A 23,180-nucleotide genomic window follows, 5' to 3' on the forward strand; every position below is an offset into this window, starting at 1 on the left:
AAAGGTTCAAGACCTCATGGACACCTCTGCCTAAAATGGTATTTCCTGCGCTTTTTATGTGATTTTCGTTTTGATGGTTTTGGTATTGGAACTTAGGACCTAAAGGTCACTAAGGGTTCACTAGTTCATGCTTTTTCACTTTGGTGAAAGATACATATAGTCTCACCATGTGAGAACTAACGATGAAAGCTCTCAATATTATTATGATTTATGCAATCCATAGTATGACCCTGGGGTCAACACACTTTTGTGTGAGGGAGAGGACGTCGAAATGACTAGTATGATCTCAACAATTGCACGATCAGTCTGTTTGGATCGTGAGGTTGGGATGTTGATTTACCAAGATCTATCTGTGTTTTCATGTTTTATTGAGTTTTCATTCATGTGGGGATTGTTGGAAAACGATTAATAAAAAAAAATAATTTTTTAAAGTTTTAATAAAAATTATAATTTATTGTTTTCTTTTGTGAATGAAACTTTTTAGTCCCACATTGTGGAGTTTCCAATTTTTAGTAGTTTTAAGAAACTATATAAACTTATTAGTCCCACATTGTGGAGTTTCCACTTCTTAAATTGTTTTATTCCATTATATAAAGAAATTCACTATTTTTGTAAAATCAATGGAAAAGGGGTTGCTCTATATTTTAGAGGGACCCCTAAGGGAAAATATTTTATAGCGTTTCTTAAGAGTTCGCGATTTTCCTTAACGGTTTTTTTCGGAGTTGCCAAGCTCAAGTTGAGCATCTACTACATATGCTAGTAGTAGGTGTAGTAGGGTGTTTTATCCTGGAGATATCCGTCTTGTGAGGGCTATAACATCACTCTTGAGTGTAGCCGGGCGCTAATGTCTTAAGGGCAACGTGTTGAACACGTGACTCACTCTGTTTTTCCAAAGTTTTGCCTTGTTGTTGTTGCGGAGATATAGGGAGCTCATTCGTTTCATCAAATCGATCACTTCCATTATAAAGGAGCTAAGTTTCAATAACTTTTGCTTATTTGATTTTTCCTTGTTTTTAATTATTACACCCAACACTACAGTCAATGTTTCATGGAAAAATTCTAAATTTGACTCTTACACTAATATCTTCGCACTCTTTATACAAAAATCTTAATTACGGCAAGGATGTACAACCGGTACCATTGACTCATGAATTCCCAGACTTAACTGAGTATTTCCAAACTGAAGAGGTATGTTATCTCCCGAAAAAGTATTTTATAAGTTCACTTTAAGTTTAATGCATGGTGTAAATGAATTTTTTATTTTTTATTTGCATAGGTATTTGATTCAAAAATGGAAGCTGCTATTACAAAAGGGGAAATTAGGCTCAGACCCAACCCATGGATAACCCATAATATGAGGCCCTTAATTAAAAAAAGTTTAAATCTAGGCCCCGAGTTTTTAAAAGACCTTGATACCCTTATGCATGTTGTCAAGCCCATAATTAAATAAAATTTAAATCTAGGCCCAAAATTATTAAATCTAGGCCCGAAATTATTAAAATACAGTGTGAAGGTGTAAACAGAAGTTACACATGCATATGGCATGTGTAACCAGAAGTTACACATCTTATGATATGTGTAATGCAAAGTTACACTTGTATATATATATGTAGAAAATAAACATCAAAAAGAAAACACAAAAGAAATACATGTATTACTTTAATATTCATTTACAACAATTTCTTAGCATGTGTAACTAGAATTTACACACACATCTGTCTAGTGTAATTGAGAGTTACATATGTGTCTATCTAGTGTAATTGAGAGTTACACATGCATCTGACTTGTGTATTCAGCGTCAACTCCAGCTCCAGCGAGACCATTACCACATTTAAGCAATTAGCTTTTAAGAAGTTATCTGAAACCTAAAATATAACAACAAACAATCAGTATTTATAAGATTAAAATGAACAGTACATACAACAGTGTATATTCAGTTTCACAAGCATCTGACTAGATGCATCTGAATTGTGTAACTGAGAGTTACACATGCATATAACATGTGTAACTAGGAGATACACATGCATCTGGCTTATGTAACTAGGAGTTACACCTGCATATGAAATATGCCATTTATCATGAACTTGCAAGCGTAAGTTACCTAAAGCAAAGTATGTGTAAGTAAAGGTTACACATCTAATTAGCATATGTAACTAGAAATTACACATCTATTTAGATTGTGTAACTAGAAGTTACACATGTAATTAGCATGTGTAACTAAAAATGACACATCCATACCAAAACACCATCACTAAGACAAGCAGAATGTAAAGTAGATCCAAATTACAATGTCTAACACATCCATACCAAAACACCACCACTAAGACAAGCATAATGTAAAGTAGATCCAACTTACAGTGTCTAATACAGCTCTAACATCCATACCAAACCTCTCAGCTTCATACCAAAACACCACCACTAACTCCAAATACAAATTATCCTCCAAATATCATCCAGTACCACCACCACCACCACTGCTTCCTCATCCTCCTCCAAAACCTGCACCTCCACCATCACACCACCACACCTTAATACCAATAGCTTCCGACAAGCTAAACAAAAATGAGTCATCAACATACTCAACAGGAGAAATATATCATATGCAGAAAGCAATAGATACAAATGTGTCTTAAAGATACAAATGCTACAACTATTTACAAATACACATGCAACAGGATATATATGTGTAACTTCAAGTTACACATGCTAAAAATAAAACTGGATATATACGTGTAACCTCAAGTTACACATACTGTAACAAAAAACAACATGACTACATTATCAATTTGAAGTTGTTCTTCTGAAACAACATTGTTTCTTCATCCTCTTCTCAGTATAAAAAAAAAACTCACAAAAAATTCACAAAAAACAAGAGACAAACAGAAAAATAAAAATTCCATGCTAAAAATACAACTGGATATATATGTGTAACCTCAAGTTACACATACTGTAACAAAAAACAACATGACTACATCATCAATTTGAAGGTGTTCTTCTGAAACAACATTGTTTCTTCATCCTCTTCTCAGTATTAAACAAAAAACTCACAAAAAATTCACAAAAAACAAGAAACAAAGAGAAAAATACAAATTCCATGCTAAAAATACAACATGATATATACGTGTAACCTCAAGTTACACATACTGTAACAAAAAACAACATGTCTACATCATCAATTTAAAGTTGTTCTTCCAAAACAAGATTGTTTCTTCATCCTCTTCTCGGTATCAAACAAAAAACTCACAAAAAATTCAAAAAAAATAAGAAACAAATAGAAAAATACAAATTCCATGCTAAAAATACAACAAGATATATATGTGTAACCTCAAGTCACACATACTGTAACAAAAAAAAACAGCATGTCTACATCATCAATTTAAAGTTGTTCTTCTGAAACAAGATTTTTTCTTCATCCTTTTCACAGTATCAAACAAAAAACTCACAGTAAATTCATAAAACAAAAAACAAACAGAAAAATACAAATTCCATGCTAAAAATACAACAGGATATATATGTGTAACCTCAAGTTACACATACTGTAACAAAAAAACAGCATGTCTACATCATCAATTTAAAGTTGTTCTTCTGAAACAAGATTTTTTCTTCATCCTTTTCTCAGTATCAAACAAAAAACTCACAGTAAATTCATAAAAAACAAAAAACAAACTGAAAAATACAAATTCCATGCTAAAAATACAACATGATATATATGTGTAACCTCAGGTTACACATACTGTAACAAAAATTATCATTCACTAAATTGCTGTAGAATTGGATAACACAACGTTTTAGCCCTTCTTTAATCTCATCAGCATAAGCTACGTAATCTATAGCATTAATAAGATAACGATTCGTTGATATCAAATCTGGAAACAAAATTTCAGTCGAGAATTAAGATAAAGAGATTGATTGATTCTCAATAAAGAAACCTAGCAAATTTTTGTAATATGTTTTCAAGATTTTCATCTAAAAACCAATGTAAACAGATGTAAACTCCGGTTACGAGTTCATCAAATAATATCATTTGAAATAGTAAAAATGTTTCTAATCAAAGCTGTTTACAAATCTGAAATCAAAAATAAAGATTAAAATCATATTACGAATCTGGAAAAAAATCCCTGACAGATATATGCAATTCATTTTCATTTGACTATTCCTCTGCGGCTCTACAAGAGCTTTGATTTTTTTTCTTCACTGTCCAAGGAGACAAATACAGCGTATGAGAGAGTCTTAACAAACCAAGAAATGAAAGCGAAATGCATTAATAGAAGATGATACTCATACTTAGATTTTTGATGAATTCATGTTGAATCTGCGGATCTATTAATTCGAATTTGTTTCGTGGATTTATTTTTTCTACTGAAACTGATACTCCTCCTTCTCCTGGTGGTGGATTTGTGATCTCCATCGTCGCCATCAATGACAATAATTTACCCTGATAGAGATAAAGATGAATCTCAGAAACCCTATAAACTATTTTTCTACAGCAGAGAGAGAGAGATCAAGATGAGAGAGAAAGAAAATAGAAAAATGAAAATGTATTATGATATTACTCTTGAATAAATACTAAAGGGTATTCTTGGTATTATTAAAATTCGTATTAATTAATTATGGGCCAGATCTGAAGAAAATTTGATTCTTTGGGCCTAGCAATATCATTTTCTGAAAGTATGGAGTTGACAATATATGATCCATTTGGTGGGGCTTCAAAATATTGAACCCATATAATAGGGTGTTTCTAGTATTTTTCACATTACAAAATAGGGTTAACTCTCAACGGTGTGATAGTGAAATCGTCTTCCAAAATGAAAAACATGGTTATGTAATACGAAAGAAGCCGCAAATTTTCTGATCATAGAAGCAAAACTTGTGTGCCCAAGACAACAACAAAGAGGAAAAGAAAGAGTGGTACCATTAAATGTGATTATCCATTTAAGATCAACAGTAGTTCCAACAAGGATGGAAAATGGGTTGTTTGGGTGAAATGCGGTTTTCATAATCATTCTTTGCCAAATGCACTAACGGGACACTCATACCCAGGTAGATTGAATGAAGAAGAAATGAATCTTGTTGAAGATTTAACTAAAGCAGGTGTTAACCCTCGTGGTATTCTCACATTACTAAAAGAAAAATTTCCGAATAATCGTTCGACAATGAGAACAATTTACAACGCTAGGGCAAAGCTTAACCTTATCGCCTGTCAAGGAAGAAATGACAAACAACCACAAGGACGAGAAATCAAGTATTGTTAAAAGCAAGACAAAGAAGGGGACTATCGAAGAAAAACAGGAAAAAAGACAAATTATGTTGGATACATTTGTCGATGATTGGCATAGCATTACGTGGGCGCAAACCAGGAAGGATTATAAAGAAGCGTGTAAGAAATTCATCCTTCAATGGGAGCCTGAGTATAAGGGCCTGGTTTATTATGTCACAACAACTTGGTTAAAACCGTACAAAGAGAAATTTGTTTATGCTTGGACGAATGAAGTAAAACACTTTGACAATGTCGCAACGAGTAGAGTTGAGAGTGCACATCATAGGTTGAAGTTGTATCTAGATTCTTCTGGTGGTACATTTTTTAGTTGTTGGATAAAGGGTTATATAAAACACGAGAATGAATTTGTGGGAGTCGTGGAAAATTTTGAAAAGAGCGTAACACAAACAATGCATGAGCATGTGGAGTATCCAATGCTAAAAGAAATTCGAAACTTTGTGTCTCACAAAGCAATTAGTTATCTAATTAATGAGTTTATGTCAGCTGAGATGGTTAAAATGGTTTTCCTTGTGACCATGTGAAGCGGAAAACACTGGGAATTCCTTGTGCATGTGAGTTGTTAGAGATGAAGACCTCCGGTGATGTCATTCCTCTCAATTCCATCGATTTATTTTGGAGGCAACTAACTTGTACACCCACAGTACATAGTCGCAGTTGTTTGTGGGTGAAAACTGTTTCTGCTGATTTTGGTAATTTCGGATGTGTGGATGAGAAAAGAATCTAAACCCTACACAATGCACTTCACGGGAGTACTTTTGATTCGAGAGATCAATCTGTACAATCCTGGCCTAAACCAAGAAATGGCCGTTCCAGGCTTGCTTCGGTCACAAAGTGAAGGAGAAGGGTTGGTCTTAGGGAGAGAAGCGAAGAGAGTGCTGAGACCAGAATAGTTGATTCTGAAGGTGTGGTTGTTTATGACTCGTATTTGAAAGTATAACTGGCTAGCAGAATGGAAAGCTATCAGGTGATTTCTAGATACCGTGTTGTTGCCGACCAAAACTTGTTCTTTCGTGAAAATAGGTGAAGCCTATTTATACAAGTCATATTGAAACTTACCCTGGTCTCGTAGGAAGTGGAAACTATTGAGTGGTGGAAGAATAAAGTAACGTGTAACCGTCGGTCATTATGCTTCCATGATGAAGGAAGTGAATTCATTTACACCGTTACTTTTCACCACCACTAATTGTCCTGCTTCATAACACTTTCTTGTAACGGGCGCATTGCACGCCGCACGCTGTAAACCGCCAGACCAATACCCTGATGAGCATCCCCCAGTTTGTGACATGTTTGATGTCTCGAGTGTTTTCGTGGAAAACATGTAATACTTTGCTACGTGTGGCAAGTGAAACTCAAGAGACTTACCGCAGGAAAATAACATGTAATGATATTAGGCTCGTTTTGGCTAGTCGCCTAAAACTTGCCACAGGTTTGTCAGTTCGGTGGCGAACTTCGATGGCTGAGATCGCATCTCATGAAGGAAGGTAGCCGTTGATTATGGCTACCTTGTGTTGGCGCCTGATAATGGCGCGGTAGCGTTTTGGTGTACGCCAGTGGCAATATGGCATGGATGGCATGGCTCGTGTGTGCCAGTGGCACGGTGGTGCAAGTGGCACCTGGCGTAGCCATGGCCACTAGATTTAGGAAGCTGGTCGCCTGAAACTTTCCATAAGTCTGTCAGTTCGGTGGCGAACTTGGATGGATGAGATTGTAATTCAGGAGAGAGGGTGGCCATTGATTATGGCCACATTCTGTTGGCACATGTTAATGGAATAATGGCATAGCCGCGCCTGTGACGTTGTGGCAGGGCCACACCCGTGGCGTTGTGGCATGGCCAAAGCTAGAATTTGGATCCGTGGTCAAAATTTAGGCTTGGCGGCGTGGCCAAGGCTAGGATTTGGCGATGTGGCCAAAGTTAGGGCTTGGAGGCGTGGCCAAGGCTAGGATTTGGCGTCGTGGCAAGAATTAGGGCTTGGCGGCGTGGCCAAGGCTAGGATTTCGCGCCGTGGCCACAATTAGGGCTTGGCGCCAAGGCTAGGGTTTTGCGCCGTGGCCAAATTTATGGCTTGGCGGCGTGGCCAAGGCTAGGGTTTGGGGCTGTGGCCAAAGTTAGGGCTTGGCGGCGTAGCCAAGGCTAGGATTTGGTGTCGTGGCCAAAATTAGGGCTTGGCGGCGTAGCCAAGGCTAAAGTGGCTCGTGGCATGTTACTGCGGCAGAGTGGCATGCTGGCATGCCGATTAATATGTTTTTGTGGCAGGGCACGTTTGGCTTGCCAGTTAGTATGGTGGCGCGGTAGGGCGTGTTGGGCCTTTAATGTATGGTGCCGAGTTTATAGCGACTTGATTGGTCAAGAAAAGGGGCCGACCAAACATAAGGCACGACCACATCTCTAGTGCTTGTGGCGTATTTTAAAGTGACCTGATTGGTCGGTAGGAAGGAGAGGGGCCGGCCAAGCATGGGAGTGGCTACACTTCTGGTGTGAATGTGACGGCTTTAGAGCGACCTGATTGGTCGATGGGAAATGTGGACGACAAGTATGGGCCCAGACACAACTTATGTGTGTGTGGCGAGTTCAAAGAGACCTGATTGGTCGAGGGGAATAGGGCCGGTTTAGGATGGGGCGTGGCCAATAGCAAGTGGCGCCAGCTGTCCTAAGGCATGGCCACGCCTCCCTTTGCTGCTGCGGCTCCCTGTTTTTTTATTCTGGGCAAGGTTTTGCACCTACTAATCCATGGCGGATTAATTTCCTAGTTTTCCTAGGCTTACTTTCGACAAGAAAGGTCTGGTATACTGCGCAAGGCACAAAAGTAATTGATTGAATTCTATGTGTTGACACAGAGTTCTTTAAGTTCATTGCCAGAGAGCAGCATGCTTTCTTCTTGAATACCCTATGCAAAGACCTTATCTTTGATATTTGTGAATTCTTGCTACTCTGATGCGAGTGAACACAAATTGTCATGCCATATCAACATTAAGGGTTCAACCGAGGAACAGAGTAGAGAAAGCATTCAAAGAAACTTATATTAAGCGAATATAGGCAAGGCGCCGAAATTTACAGAACATCTGGGATGGTTGCTACATGCGCCAGTCTGGATAAATTTCATGTAAATATATTGAATGGCTCAATAAATATGCCAGTGGAGAGGTTAACACTCATGGCTCTGTTTCCTTATAGAGTGACGTCATATCAGATGCAAGCTTTTACAATTTTAACCCTAAGCTAAAAACCACCATCAACATTAAGTCCCTTGCTTAGCACGTAACAGTGGCGTTGTTCCGGGGTAAGAATGAGATGGTGACAAACAAGAGTAAAATCGAAAGGGCAAGACGTGAAGAGATCGCCAGGTAAATTAGACTAACCTTTGACGGAAGGCATGAGGAATCCGTGATCCTTTTATTGGCGTTGTGCATAAATTCGGCTTGGCCATGGGGTATTGGCATCGACGCTGCAGCTTTGGATATTGATCGGCAGAGGTGACATTGCAACTTGGTCCGCGGAACGGGCGTTGGTTGGCTAGGAAAGGTAGATGGCGCTGTTATCTTTGAATGATGGATGAATGATGGATGGCGTTGCTTGCTTGGCTACATCCATAGAATGATGTTGCTGGATAGATTCGCGGAGCAGCGTTGTTGGCTAGGTCCGTGGAGCGGTGCTGTTGGCTAGGTCCTGAAGCGGTGGATGTCACTTGGCCGACTAGATCACGGAGATGCAGAGATGGCACAGCTGGCTCATGATACGTGGAATGATGGATGGCGCTGCTTTGAACGGCCAAGATAGCGCTTCCTTGGCTGGTCGAGATGGCGCTGCTTTGAACGGCTAAGATGGCGCTATCTAGGTCAAGGAATGGTGGAAACTGGATTCAATCCATGGAATGGTGGAAACTGGCTTCAGTCCATGAAATGGTGGAAACTATGGCGCTGGAAATTTATCTACCAAACGGTGATGATAGCACTGGAACTTTGGCTACCAAGCGGTGATGATGGCACTGGAACTTTGGCTACCAAACGGTGATGATAGCGCTGGAACTTTGGCTTCAAATGGTGATGGTGGCGCTAATGGCTTTAGTCCACGGAATGGTGGAAATGGCACTTGGAAGGCTTGCTGGATGGATCACGGAATGCTGGAGCGCTGGCGCTAACTTAACCATAGAGTGCTGGAGTCATGGAGAGTTGGCTTGACTACGGAGTGCTGGAGCCATGGAGCTAGGTTGAGCGACTGGTGTTCCTCGTGCTGGCGCGCTGCTGGTTCGGTCATGGAGCGGAGATATTGGCACACTACTTGTTCAGCTATGGAGCATGAGTGTGATGCACCTAGTCATCTATTCCCGTTCATGGAGCAATAGGAATCCTTATTCTGTTCAAAATCTAGAAACTGCGTTCGTATGAAAGGGGTATCGACCCTCTTCTGTTTTTGTTGTTCGTCCGGCTCCGTGCTTTCATCTGCAACATCTGGCTCATCTTCGTCATTTGTCAGCGGTGGTAGAGCGAGCATTAATGGCAACAAAGTAATCTCCAATAGTTATAATCAACGGAAGGGCAAGCCAGGAGAACTCAAAGGTAGGTGCTCTCGCATGTATCCACCCAACAGTACCATCGATCTTCTCCAGAATGTGTAATAAGGCTCTGATTCCAGAAGAATGAGTATCTAACCTCTCCAGTGGATTTCAAAATTTACCAAACTCCATTGCAATCTTGGGATAGATGGATGAAATATATGCTCGGCAATGATCATGTCAGGGATAATCTTGGAGATTGTGGTTGAGTTGTTGGTCCATCCTTGATTTTAGGTTATTTGGTGCCTGGACTTTCCGATTGCGATGATGATGTGTTGTGGAAGTTACCATAAACCTTCCGTTGAGCCTCATTTCATTCCCAGAGCCCCATTCCCACGGTTGCTAGTACCAACGAAAAATGAATCCAACTTCAATGACATAATTGAGGTTTTTAAGAAAGTTACCATAAACCTTCCGTTACTAGAGGCAATTAGGCAACTACCGGCTTATTCCAAGTTCCTTAAGGATCTTTTTACACCGAAGCGTAAGCTTAATGTCCATAAGAAAGCCTTTTTAGCTGGTCAAGTAAGTTCAATTCTTCTGAACCAAACACTCCCCAAGTACAAGGACCCTAGATGCCCTACCATATCTTGTGCAATTGATAATCACATGGTCGATAAAGCATTACTTGACTTAGGAGCTAGTGTTAACTTACTCCCATATCATGTATACAACCAGCTAGGTCTTGGTAAGCTGAAACCGACCAACATGACACTACAATTAGCTGATAGGTCTGTCAAAATCCCTCGTGGTGTCATAGAGGATGTTCTGATTGAGGTTGATAAATTTATCTATCCAGTGGATTTTGTTGTTCTAGACACCCAACCAGTTCAGGACCCAAGTGCTCACATCCCGTTGATTTTAGGTCGTCCATTCTTAGCCACATCTAATTCTATCATCAATTGTAGAACCAGACTTATGAACATATATTTTGGTAATATGACTACTGAGCTAAATGTCTTCAATGCCATTAAGTCTTCTAAGATAGATGATTTAGAAATGGTGAACATGATTAGCACTCTAGTACCTGATCCGTTAGCTTGCAATATGCTTGATAATCCATTGTTTGATGAACCCCCCAGTGCTTCGGAGGAGGTAGACTTGACAAACACCTTAGCTGATGAGCCTATGCTAGAGATTTTCTTTAATAATCCATTATACGAGGATATTGTTCATTTAGATGAACAATCCCCAAAAGAATCTAGTTATTGTGCCGACTTTATGGACCCTAGAGTGGATCCCATAGACTTTGGTCCATTCGAGGAGATTGCTCACCCTAAGTTTGGGGGTAAAGACGATTCTGACGATTGTCGAATATCTCTAATCGAAGTCCCTAACTTGGGACTCGAGTCTTGTACGTCTGAAATATTACTAGCGTTTGTTCAGACTCCGCAACCCGATCCTCCTGATACTGTCCAGGAGGTAACCCAGGTATTAGAGACCCATTTTGCGGATGATTCTAGTTATCAAGACACACATTTGAAGCTCAATCATGTGAACCCAGTTGTCTTGACAGAAACCTTAGATGAGGACGTACTCCTTCTGTTCATTTTTCTAATCCAGTGCAGTTGTATCATGCTTGTGTTAGCTCTGTTTGGTCTTATGGACCCACAATTGTTTCGACTGTTGGTACACGAATTTGGAAGGTGACAATTCTTTTAGAGGTACTTGATGTCTAGATAATGACTATAAATTTAGCATTTACTGGGAGGCTCCCGCACTCATGTGATTCAGTAATATCCTTCCTTATTTCTTTCCCTCCAGTGGTATCAATTTCTCCTTGTTCATGCTTTTAATTTCATCTTTAGAACATTGAGGACAATGTTAAATTTAAGTTTGGGGGTGGGGAAGAAACTTTTTGTTAGCTTAAACTACAGAGCCTAGAAAATTTATGCTTATTAAGGAGGGCACTAACCAATCTAAGTGGATATAAGCATTTTGGTTTTAGGAGTTAAGGAACCAATCTGACTAGATGGAAACATCTATGGAGTCTATTCATAAAAGCACAGAGCTCAGGTGTTACAAATAACATGATAGTTTCGCCATATCTTGTCGAGTCCTTTTCACTTTCTATTTTTACTTTTCGTTTTCAAGTGATTCGGTGGGGCACACGATTCAAGTTGTTACCATTGCTAGGGTGAAATAGATTGACTGAGTACCTTTTACAAAATAAAAATAAAATAAATTATTATTATTATTATTTTAGACCAGACCAATAGACCAATCGGAATAAAAACTAACACTTGGATAACAATATGTGTGTGTTCTCCCTGTCTCCGTCGCCTAAACAAGCGTGGAATGCAGGATCCACGGGAATTACCATGTAATCTGCTGATAAAAAGCATGCACTTGGATCCACAAGATCTAATCAAGTTGTTAGTTCTTAAATAAATGTGTGTTCAATAAAGTCGACCACTGGTACCCTTGTATATGCCAGTTATGTTGACCTAGAGTTAGGATTATCGACCACTGGTTCCCTTGTATTTGTCAGTCGTGTTGATATTAGTCAGACCTGTATCTCAGTCATTTAAGTTAGGTTCATCTTGGCAGAGGCCTTCAGACAGATATGGGAAACACCGTTCACTTTTCAACCATCTACATTTTTCTTTTTCCATCTTCTTGATCTTTTCATGTGATTAGTTTGACTCCGAGTATGATGTCCATTGTGAAACTATCTTAGTAGAGCTCTGTCACTTTATATGAATTTTAGTATGCTTGAGTACAAACTCGTGTACAACAATTGGAATTTCGCGTCAGGGTACTTCCTCCTGTAGTCAATAAGTATGCCAACCAAGGAGACTCTTTAGTGCCTTTCAAGGTTCTGCATAATTAGCTAGGGTCTGGAGTAAAGGTTTTGTGGGTGCACCTCTGGTAAACCCTCCGGAGACAACACTCCGCCACTAGGGCCACCTAGGGGTTCAAATGATTTCCCTTTCTAGAAAAAATTTGCTCGAGGACTAGCAAATAATAAGTTTGAGGGTATTTGGTAGACACATTTTTGTGTCTGAATTGTTCTCAATGTCTCTATTGATAGTACTCGTTTTCGTCCTTATTATGGTGTTTTATGTGTTTGTAGGTATTTTTCTGGAAGTAAATAATTTCGGAAAAATCGGCTCGAAAAATTATGCGGAGCATCCCGGAGGACATTTGTTATTCGAACTCTCTGTTTTGGATAAGGGGAACCTCAATTTATAAGGGGCACCTGAGTTGGACACCTGCTAGTTACACTCCACAGACGGTTAGGGGGCAGTCATCTTCAAGAATTCAAATTCTGAATTTTGGCGGGAAATACTTAAACAGTTCTGGAAGAATTTCAATTGAGAAAATGAAGGGGTTATGGGTCGATTCAATGGATGATATTTGGTAGAGAGATGTGATATAGGTTAAGAAACACAGTATGAGTGACAATTTCTATTTTAATTATTTATGCAATTTATTATATTTAATTATTTTCCTTGAACAAAGAGTTTTTCCAAGGATTTTTATTAAATAGTTGTCATTTTAATTGATGGTATATGCTTGACTTAGAGTTTTTGATATTCCATGCTTTTAACTTACATTTATTCTTTTATAAAATCCATTTTTGCAATAATTAAAACTATTTAAAAGGAAAAATTTGCATAATAATATTAGAAATATCATTTTAAATTGGTAGAAAAAGTGGAATCCTTAGCCCCAGTTTCTCCAAAAATATTCCAATCACTTTGGTATTTTGCTTCACTTATAAAATTTATTTAAATATAAAAAAAAATTATCTCCTTCACAAGTTCGAAAAGAACCCCAGTTCTTACCATTATTCACAACAACTTTTGAAAATACATCAATGGCTTCATGTTGAGAAATTCTTGCGGCTCGTAAAACTTCGACAATGATGATGTTGAAATCAGAAATAACCTGATTGAGGGCAGTGAAGGCATCCCATTCTGGTAGTCCCCATGTGTAATTATCTTGAACCTATTTTCTCGTGGAAGATGTGCTTCTGCTGCATTCACTGGTAAGGTGGTGACTGCGTTTAAGCTTCTAAACATGAAGGAGGCTTCAGTCCCCAAATGTAGCCTACTTTAATTGCATCGCCTTGAATCCACGCATATGGGATTTGATACAATATTATCATACTCTCTTGGATGTGATGCTAGGATGCTTGGAATATCACATGGACAAAACATTCTGGATAACGAAGAGGTAGAAGTGAGGGAGTTATGTCGTTAATCGTGGTTCCCTCTGTCTCTTCGAGAAAAATGTTTCAGCCGCGTCTCTAGAGTTATCTCATGAATGCTTGATTGTTGTCGGGGATGGACCATGATGAGCAGTCGCCAGTTGCACTTCTCTTTGGTTACTGAAGTTGTTTTCTCTGAGTAGGCTTGAGATACTCCACGGCGTCGTAAAGTGTTGCAGGCGCCTTCTATATAGAGAGGTGATGATATTCTTACGCTACACTTTTGAAGGGTGTATGACCTTGTCATGGTTATGATTTTTGGTTGGTCGTGTCTTCTGAGCTTTGACAGTGAAGAGATCCCGTGTAGAGCCTCAGTCCCCAAGTGTGGTTTACATGTTTCTATCTTGTATGGTCGGTGAGTTGACCATGATAAAGACATCATCTTGCATCCGTACTGGTGACTCTATTACTTCTTCCACATGAAACTAAAACATGGAGAAGTATGGATTACCTTTGCAGTGGTTGTTGCTAAGGTAAAGCTCTGACAAACGAGAAACAACAGTTCTTGGCAGCATATGTGATCGGAAGAGACTACATCGTTGTGGGAACCAAAATAGGTTGGTTGAAATTGCATGGGCGTCCATGGAAGCAAAGGGATTGGCTGGATGCGTAAGCGAGTAAACTGCCCACGGCCACGAGGTTTGGCGGGATGGATCAAAAAGTGGCCACAACTACGAACCCATCCTCTGGGGCAACGGAGGAAACTATTCGGCCAATGAAAAAAGGGTAATATTTTAATTATTTATGAAATTTATTATATTTAATTATTTTCCTTGAACAAAGAGTTTTTCCAAGGATTTTTATTAAATAGTTGTCATTTTAATTGATGGTATATGCTTGACTTAGAGTTTTTGATATTCCATGATTTTAACTTACATTTATTCTTTTATAAAATCCATTTTTGCAATAATTAAAACTATTTAAAAGGAAAAATTTGCATAATAATATTAGAAATATCATTTTAAATTGGTAGAAAAAGTGGAATCCTTAGCCCCAGTTTCTCCAAAAATATTCCAATCACTTTGGTATTTAGCTTCACTTATAAAATTTATTTAAATATAAAAAAAAAATATCTCCTTCACAAGTTCGAAAAGAACCCCAGTTCTTACCACTATTCACAACAACTTTTGAAAATACATCAATGGCTTCATGTTGAGAAATTCTTGTGGCTCGTAAAACTTCGACAATGATAATGTTGAAATCGGAAATAACCTGATTGAGGGAAGTGAAGGCATCCCATTCTGGTAGTCCCCATGTGTAATTATCTTGAACCTATTTTCTCGTGGAAGATGTGCTTCTGCTGCATTCACTGGTAAGGTGGTGACTGCGTTTAAGCTTCTAAACATGAAGGAGGCTTCAGTCCCCAAATGTAGCCTACTTTAATTGCATCGCCTTGAATCCACGCATATGGGATTCGATACAATCTTATCATACTCTGTTGGATGTGATGCTAGGATGCTTGGAATATCACATGGACAAAACATTCTGGATAACGAAGAGGTAGAAGTGAGGGAGTTATGTCGTTAATCGTGATTCCCTCTGTCTCTTCGTGAAAAATGTTTCAGCCGCGTCTCTAGAGTTATCTCATGAATGCTTGATTGTTGTCGGGGATGGACCATGATGAGCAGTCCCCAGTTGCACTTCTCTTTGGTTACTGAAGTTGTTTTCTCTGAGTAGGCTTGGGATACTCCACGGCGTCGTAAAGTGTTGCAGGCGCCTTCTATATAGAGAGGTGATGATATTCTTACACTACACTTTTGAAGGGTGTATAACCTTGTCATGGTTATGATTTTTGGTTGGTCGTGTCTTCTGAGCTTTGACAGTGAAGAGATCCCGTGTAGAGCCTCAGTCCCCAAGTGTGGTTTACATGTTTCTATCTTGTATGGTCGGTGAGTTGACCATGATAAAGACATCATCTTGCATCCGTACTGGTGACTCTATTACTTCTTCTTCGTGAAACTAAAAAGGAGAAGTATGGATTACCTTTGCAGTGGTTGTTGCTAAGGTAAAGCTCTGACAAACGAGAAACAACAGTTCTTGGCAGCATATGTGATCGGAAGAGACTACATCGTTGTGGGAACCAAAATAGGTTGGTTGAAATTGCATGGGCGTCCATGGAAGCAAAGGGATTGTCTGGATGCGTAAGCGAGTAAACTGCCCACGGCCACGAGGTTTGGCGGGATGGATCAAAAAGTGGCCACAACTACGAACCTTGGCTGGTTGTGATCACGATCCTTGACAAGGAGGAGTGTCGACTTCTGGAGAAAACGTTGAAGCGGAGCGTCTCTTGGAGAGAAACGTTGAAGCGGCTTCTGGAGGTGAGACGTTGAAGCGGCTCTTGGAGCGAAACGTTGAAGCGGAGCGGCTTCTAGAGAGAACGTTGAAGCGGCTCCTGGAGCGAAACGTTGAAGCGGAGCGTCTTCTGGAGAGAACGTTGAAGCGACTCCTGGAGCGAAACATTGAAGCGGAATAACTTCTGGAACGAAACGTTGAAGATGAACAGCTTCTGGAGCGAAACGTTGAAGAGGAACAACTTCTGGAGCGAAACGTTGAAGAGGAACAACTTTTGGAGCGAAACGTTGAAGAGGAGCGGCTTCTGGAGGTGAGACGTTAAAGTGGCTCCTGAAACGAAACGTTGAAGCGGAGCGGCTTATGGATCGAAAAGTATAAGCGGCTCCTGGAGAAAAGTTTGAAGTGCCAACGTAACACGGCTGAGAGCTTGAAAATATATCTCGGCGCTGCACCTTGGAGAAATAAAAAGTCTCACACACATGCTCCGTTATAGATTACATGGTTTTGTGAACAAAGTCCCCAGAAAGCATTAATGCATAACTCCACCAATTGATGCTCGGTCACATTTTGTTTATGACAATCTAACACCCGAATCCTGAATCCCTTGACTAATCGTTCGGATGTTCATTGTTTCGCTCCTTTTGAGTTGTGGCCATGTCTGTCTGAGCCTTAACAAAAATTCTTGTATTTCCATCAAATCAGCAATGGTAATAAGGGATCGGCTCCCCCAATCTCTCGTCATGATGGTGGAGTAGCAACGGATCTGGTGACTGTTTGAGGTGTCACACTTGAAGCAACATTGGGGGTGGCGGCAGCGACTCTGGCTCTGGTGACTGGAGGTGTAACGCCTAAAGGAACGTTTTCCGCGCCGCTGGTGTTGGCAGGTGGCATATTAATGCCACTGAAAGAAACGTTAATACCAAGAGTAATCTCAGCACTAGTGTTTTCAGAGTTTGTTGCTGATCCGGACCTGAGTTCTACCATCTTGAGATCGGGATTGAAAAAAAGAAATTGGAAATTGGTATTGCAACCGAGAGATTAATCTCCCATTGTGGTCTCCAATTGTTTGTGGGTGAAAACTGCTTCTCCTGATTTTGGTAATTTTGGGTGTGTGGATGAGAAAAGAATCTAAACCCTAAACAATGCACTGCACTGGAGTACTTTTGATTCGAGAGATCAATCTGTATAATCCTGGCCTAAACCAAGAAATGGCCGTTCCATGCTTGCTTCGGTCATAAAGTGAAGGAGAAGGGTTGGTCTTAGGGAGGGAAGCGAAGAGAGTGTTGAGACCAAAATAGTTGATTCTGAAGGTGTGGTTGTTTATGACTCGCATCTGAAAGTAGAACTGGCTAGCAGAATGGAAAGCTACCAGGTGATTTCTAGATACTGTGTTGTTGCCGACCAAAACTTGTTCTTTGGTGAAAATAGGTGAAGCCTATTTATACAAGTCATATTGAAACGTACCCTGGTCTCGTAGGAAGTGGAAACGATTGAGTGGTGGAAGAATAGAGTAACGTGTAACCGTCGGTCATTATGCTTCCATGATGAAGGAAGTGAATTCCTTTACACCGTTACTTTTCACCACCACTAATTGTCCTGCTTCATGACACTTTCTTGTAACGAGCACATTGCACGACGCACGGTGTAAACCGCCAGACCAATACCCTGAAGAGCATCCCCCAGTTTGTGACATGTTTGATGTCTCGAGTGTTTTCGTGGAAAACATGTAGCACTTTGCTACGTGCGGCAAGTCAAAGTCAAGGGACTTACCGCAGGAAAATAACATGTAATGTTATTAGGCTCGTTTTGGCTAGTCGCCTAAAACTTGCCACAGGTTTGTCAGTTCGGTGGCGAACTTCGATGGCTGAGATCGCATCTCATGAAGGAGGGTAGCTGTTGATTATGGCTACCTTGTGTTGGCGCCTGATAATGGCGCGGTAGCGTTTTGGTGTACGCCAGTGGCAATGTGGCATGGATGGCATGGCTCGTGCATGCCAGTGGCACGGTGGTGCAAGTGGCGCCTGGCGTAGCCATGGTCACTAGATTTAGGCAGCTGGTCGCCTGAAAATTGCCATAAGTCTATCAGTTCGGTGGCGAACTTGGATGACTGAGATTGTAAATCAGGAGAGAGGGTGGCCGTTGATTATGGACACATTTTGTTGGCACCTGTTAATGGCATAATGGCATAGCCGAGCATGTGACGTTGTGGCAGGGCCAAATCTAGGATTTGGCTCCGTGGTCAAAATTAGGGCTTGGCGGCGTGGCCAAGGCTAGGATTTGGATGCGTGGCCAAAATTAGGGCTTGGCGGCGTGGCCAAGGCTAGGATTTGGCGGGGTGGCCAAAGTTAGGGATTGGTAGCGTGGCCAAGGATAGGATTTAGCGTCGTGACCAAAGTTAGGGCTTGATGGCGTGGCTAAGGCTAGGATTTGGCGTCGTGGCCAGAATTTGGGCTTGGCGCGTGGCCAAGGCTAGAATTTGGCCCCGTGGCCAAAATTAGGGCTTGGCGGCGTGGCCAAGGCTAGGGTTTGGCGCCGTGTCCAAAGTTAGGGCTTGGCGGCGTGGCCAAGGCTAGGGTTTGGTGCCGTGTCCAAAGTTAGGGCTTGGCGGCATGGCCAAGGCCAAGGTTTGGCGCTTTGGCCAAAGTTAGGGCTTGACGGCGTGGCTAAGGCTAGTATTTGGCGCCGTGGCTAAAATTAGGGCTTGGTGGCGTGGCCAAGGCTAAAGTGGCTCGTGGCATGTTACTGCGGCAGAGTGTCATGTTGGCATGCCGATTAATATGTTGTTGTGGCAGGGCGCGTTTGGCTTGCCAGTTAGTATGGTGGCGCGGCAGGGCGCGATTGGCCTTTATTGTATGGTGGCGAGTTTAGAGCGACACTATTGGTCAAGAAAAGGGGTCGGCCAAACATAAGGCGTGGCCACATCTTTAGTGCTTGTGGCGCATTTTAAAGTGACCTGATTGGTCGGTAGGAAAGAGAGGGGCCGGCCAAACATGGGCGTGGCTACACTTATGGTGTGAGTGTGGCGGCTTTAGAGCGACCAATCATGCGAAATTGGGCCGACAAGTATGGGACCAACCACAATTTATGTGTGTGTGTCGAGTTTAAAGCGACAAGCTGGCGCCACTTGCCATTGGCCACGCCCCCTTTGCTGCCGCGGCTCCCTGTTTTCTGATTCTGGGCAAGGTTTTGCACCTACTAATCCATGGCGGATTAATTTCCTAGTTTTCCTAGGCTTACTTTATACAAGCAAGGTCTGGTATACTGCGCAAGGCGCAAAAGTAATTGATTGAATTATATGTGTTGACACAGATTTCTTTAAGTTCATTGCCAGAGAGCACCACGCTTTCTGATTGAATACCTTATGCAAAGACCTTGTCCTTGATATTTGGAAATTTGTGCTACTCTGCTGCGAGTGAATACAAATTGTCATGCCATATAAACATTAACGGTTCAGCCGTGGAACATAGCATAAAATGCATTCAAAGAAACTTATATTAAGTGAATATAGGGAAGGCGCCGAAATTTACAGGACATCTGGGATGGTTGCTACATGCGCCAGTCTGGATAAATTTCATGTAAATATATTGAATGACTCAATAAATATGCCAGTGGAGAGGTTAGCACTCATGGATCTGTTTCCTTACAGAGTGACGTCACATCAGATGCAAGGTTTTACAATTTTAACCCTAAGTTAAAAACCACCATCAACAACAGTACACAAGCATTTGAAGACTTGCCTGAAATTCAAGCCCTTCGGGATACATGAAAACGTGCTTCAGATAATGAACAAGTTATGATTCGAGCTGATCTCAAGCCAATAGTATTTCCCGGAACTACTAATCTCTTGGAGCCGAAAGTGTCAGAAGTGCAAAGAGGAAGGATGTCTAACAAACAAAGGATGATTGAACTGTCCGATAAAAGGAACCCATCAGAGTTTTAGCATATGGCAGCAAATACGTCGATTAAAACAAAATATATAGTTCAAGGGAAGACAAATGTAGCAGCTGATGCAAAGACTGGCAACCAAATCAATAAGAATTATTTGCTCCAACTGCCATTCAAGATGCAACAATATATTACTGCAACACAAGAGGTTCCAAAAGATGGAAGCTGTGGATATCATGTTGTGTTTAAACTACTAAATATGAAAACCAAACATTATGATCCTATCAAAGAATTGAGAGATTCAATGCTTAGTAACATAAATGCATTTGAGCATATGTATCTTCAGATGTGGGGAAAAAATGAAGTCACAGAGCTGCGGAATAGTATCGAAAACCCTTATCCAGGGGATATGAATCACTGGATGATGATGCCTGAGGCTGGTTTTGTGATTACCGAGACTTTCACAACAGTTGTTGTCTTGCTTTCGGGGGAAAATAACTTAACTTTTATACCAACACGGATGAAACCTACCCGGAAAACTGAGAAAAGACTTGTATGCATGGGTTTCGTCGACGGTAATCATTTTGTTGGTCTTAAGTTTAAAACTCACCTTTGCTAGTCACTCCAAATTTTGCTTTTTGGGAAAGAATTTTCACCGAGCATGCTGCTGAATGGTTGAAGCCCTATGACGCATGGATTGAGAAGTACAAAAACATCATGGGTTTGAAGAAAGAGTCCATCTTAATGGAACTCGATCATAGACCATACATATTGGAATCATATATCATTGATATTCTCATTTCCTTTTTATATCATAATGACAGTTTTTTTGAATCCCGATAATATGTAGCAATGAGCTGGTTATTAATTGATCAGTGCCTAAAATATGGGTACCCTTGTCCATGATCTATACCACCATTGGATCCCGATAATATGAAGCAATGAGCTTGTTGTTAGTCACCCGGTGCCTAGAATATGGATACCCTTGCCCCTAAATACCACCATACATATTTGTTGGAACATTTTTTTCTTATTATATCCGCAATGAAATGGTTATTAGGTACTCGGTGTCTAAAATATGGGTATCCTTGCCCCTGAATACCACCATACACACATATATATATATATATATATATTCGTGGAAACAATTTTTTTCTTCTGATACAGACAACATGAGAGTCGGACCTCTGACCTCTAACATCGGAATTCGGCCCATGACTTTATTCCCTATTTGGTTCCCGTGGTTTTTTTTTGAAGCATGTAATTAAATAAAAAGAAATTAGTTTACAATTTATCGTGGGTATTTGGTGCCCACGGAATCATGAAATAGAATTTGACTAATAAAAAATGGGATTGCCTGGTCCCATATTTTGGATGATAAACTCCCCGTTTGACTTCCATCTGCCGCATGATTGGCTAACCCGTCTGCCGTTGATTTCCTTCCCTGTAGTTGTGCTGAATTGCAGCATGCAGGATCTGTCGAATCTGGTTTTTATTTCTTTAATCATCCTTGATATGTGCCAAGGTGGGGTTGTAGATGAAGTGATGAAACACAAAAGGTTTTCTGAGTCGGTTTTAAAGATAACTCTTGGTCATTGCCTTTCTGTTGCTGTTCTTGATGCCAATAGTAGAACCCAAGTTTCTGCAGCTAATGCAGTCGTAATTACTAGTGGATGAGCTAGAGCCATTACAGTTTGTGCATCAGAATCTCTGCATATGAACCCTTCCCCCGCAAATCCTGGTGACCTCTGGTTGCTCCATCTGTGTTAATCTTAATCCAGTTTATGTTCGGAATGGACCATCCTACCAATATTGTTAATATCATTTTGTCCCTCGTCGGGTGGTTAAATATCGATGCGTCTCCTGGTGTGATTGCTGGTGAAGAGTGTAGTGCCCCGTAGAACTCTTGTTGCAGTTTTTGAGCCCATGCTAATATTTCTTCTGAAGTTGTATGCTTTTGTTGATATATTAGGTTATTTCTAGCTAGCCATAAGGTTTAGAATAAAAAACAAAAATAGGAGATTACAGATGTTGACGCAAGTTGTTGAAGGATTTGGGAAATGGTTGTCTGAGGTGTTAAGGTGAAAGTGTGTGTGTGTGGGGGGTGGGGGTGGGGGGGGGGGGGGGGGGGGGGGGTAGGGGGGGGGAGTTGGAGTTAGGTGAAATTGATAGTTGAGTGAATAAGGTATTCCAGGAGGTAGTTGCTGTTGGACAGTGGATTAGAAGGTGACTTGCCAATTCTGGGTCAGTGTTGCATATGGGGCATATGTCTGAGTTGGTCAGATGGATGTGATATAAGAGTGAGAAAGTTGGTAATCCTTAATTGATGGCTTTCCACTGAAAAGCCGAATTTTTGGTGGACATGGTAAAATCCATAGGAATTTGGTAGGTGGTAAAGGGGTGTGAGTTTGTTGACCATGGGTTAGACATTTATATCCTGATGAAGTAGTGTGGTTTCCAGATTTTGAGTGTGGCCAGATAATTTTGTCGTGGGGGCTATTTTGGGGGAGACAGATGTTCATGATTTTTTGGATTATATGTTTGGGGAGGGTGCTTAAGTTTTCATGATTCCAGGAGTGGGAAATTGGGTCGATGATATCTGCTACCATTCGAATTAGTTAGCATTGTGATTGGTCTAGATTTGTTGAGTGTGGAATCCCATTGGATTCTATCAGAGTTGATAATTCATCTCCGATACGATGGAAAATCAAATTATGCATGGTAGGGACAATTGAAGCCAATTGTCTCCATTGAGGATTGGAGGAGGAAATTAATGCCTTGAAGAATTGGTTGTTGATCGAGATATTTTGCACTGAAGAGATTTCCGCAGATAGAGTTAGGTTGTTCATGTAAATTCCAGATTCTCTTCATGAGAAGTGCCTTATTATGATCGCTGCTCTTTCTTATTTCTAATCCTCCTCCAGATATCGGTTTTGTTATTTCATCCCGATCTATAGGG

This window comes from Papaver somniferum, chromosome 3 (genome assembly GCF_003573695.1).
Source record: "Papaver somniferum cultivar HN1 chromosome 3, ASM357369v1, whole genome shotgun sequence".
NCBI classification, from domain to species: Eukaryota; Viridiplantae; Streptophyta; class Magnoliopsida; order Ranunculales; family Papaveraceae; genus Papaver; species Papaver somniferum.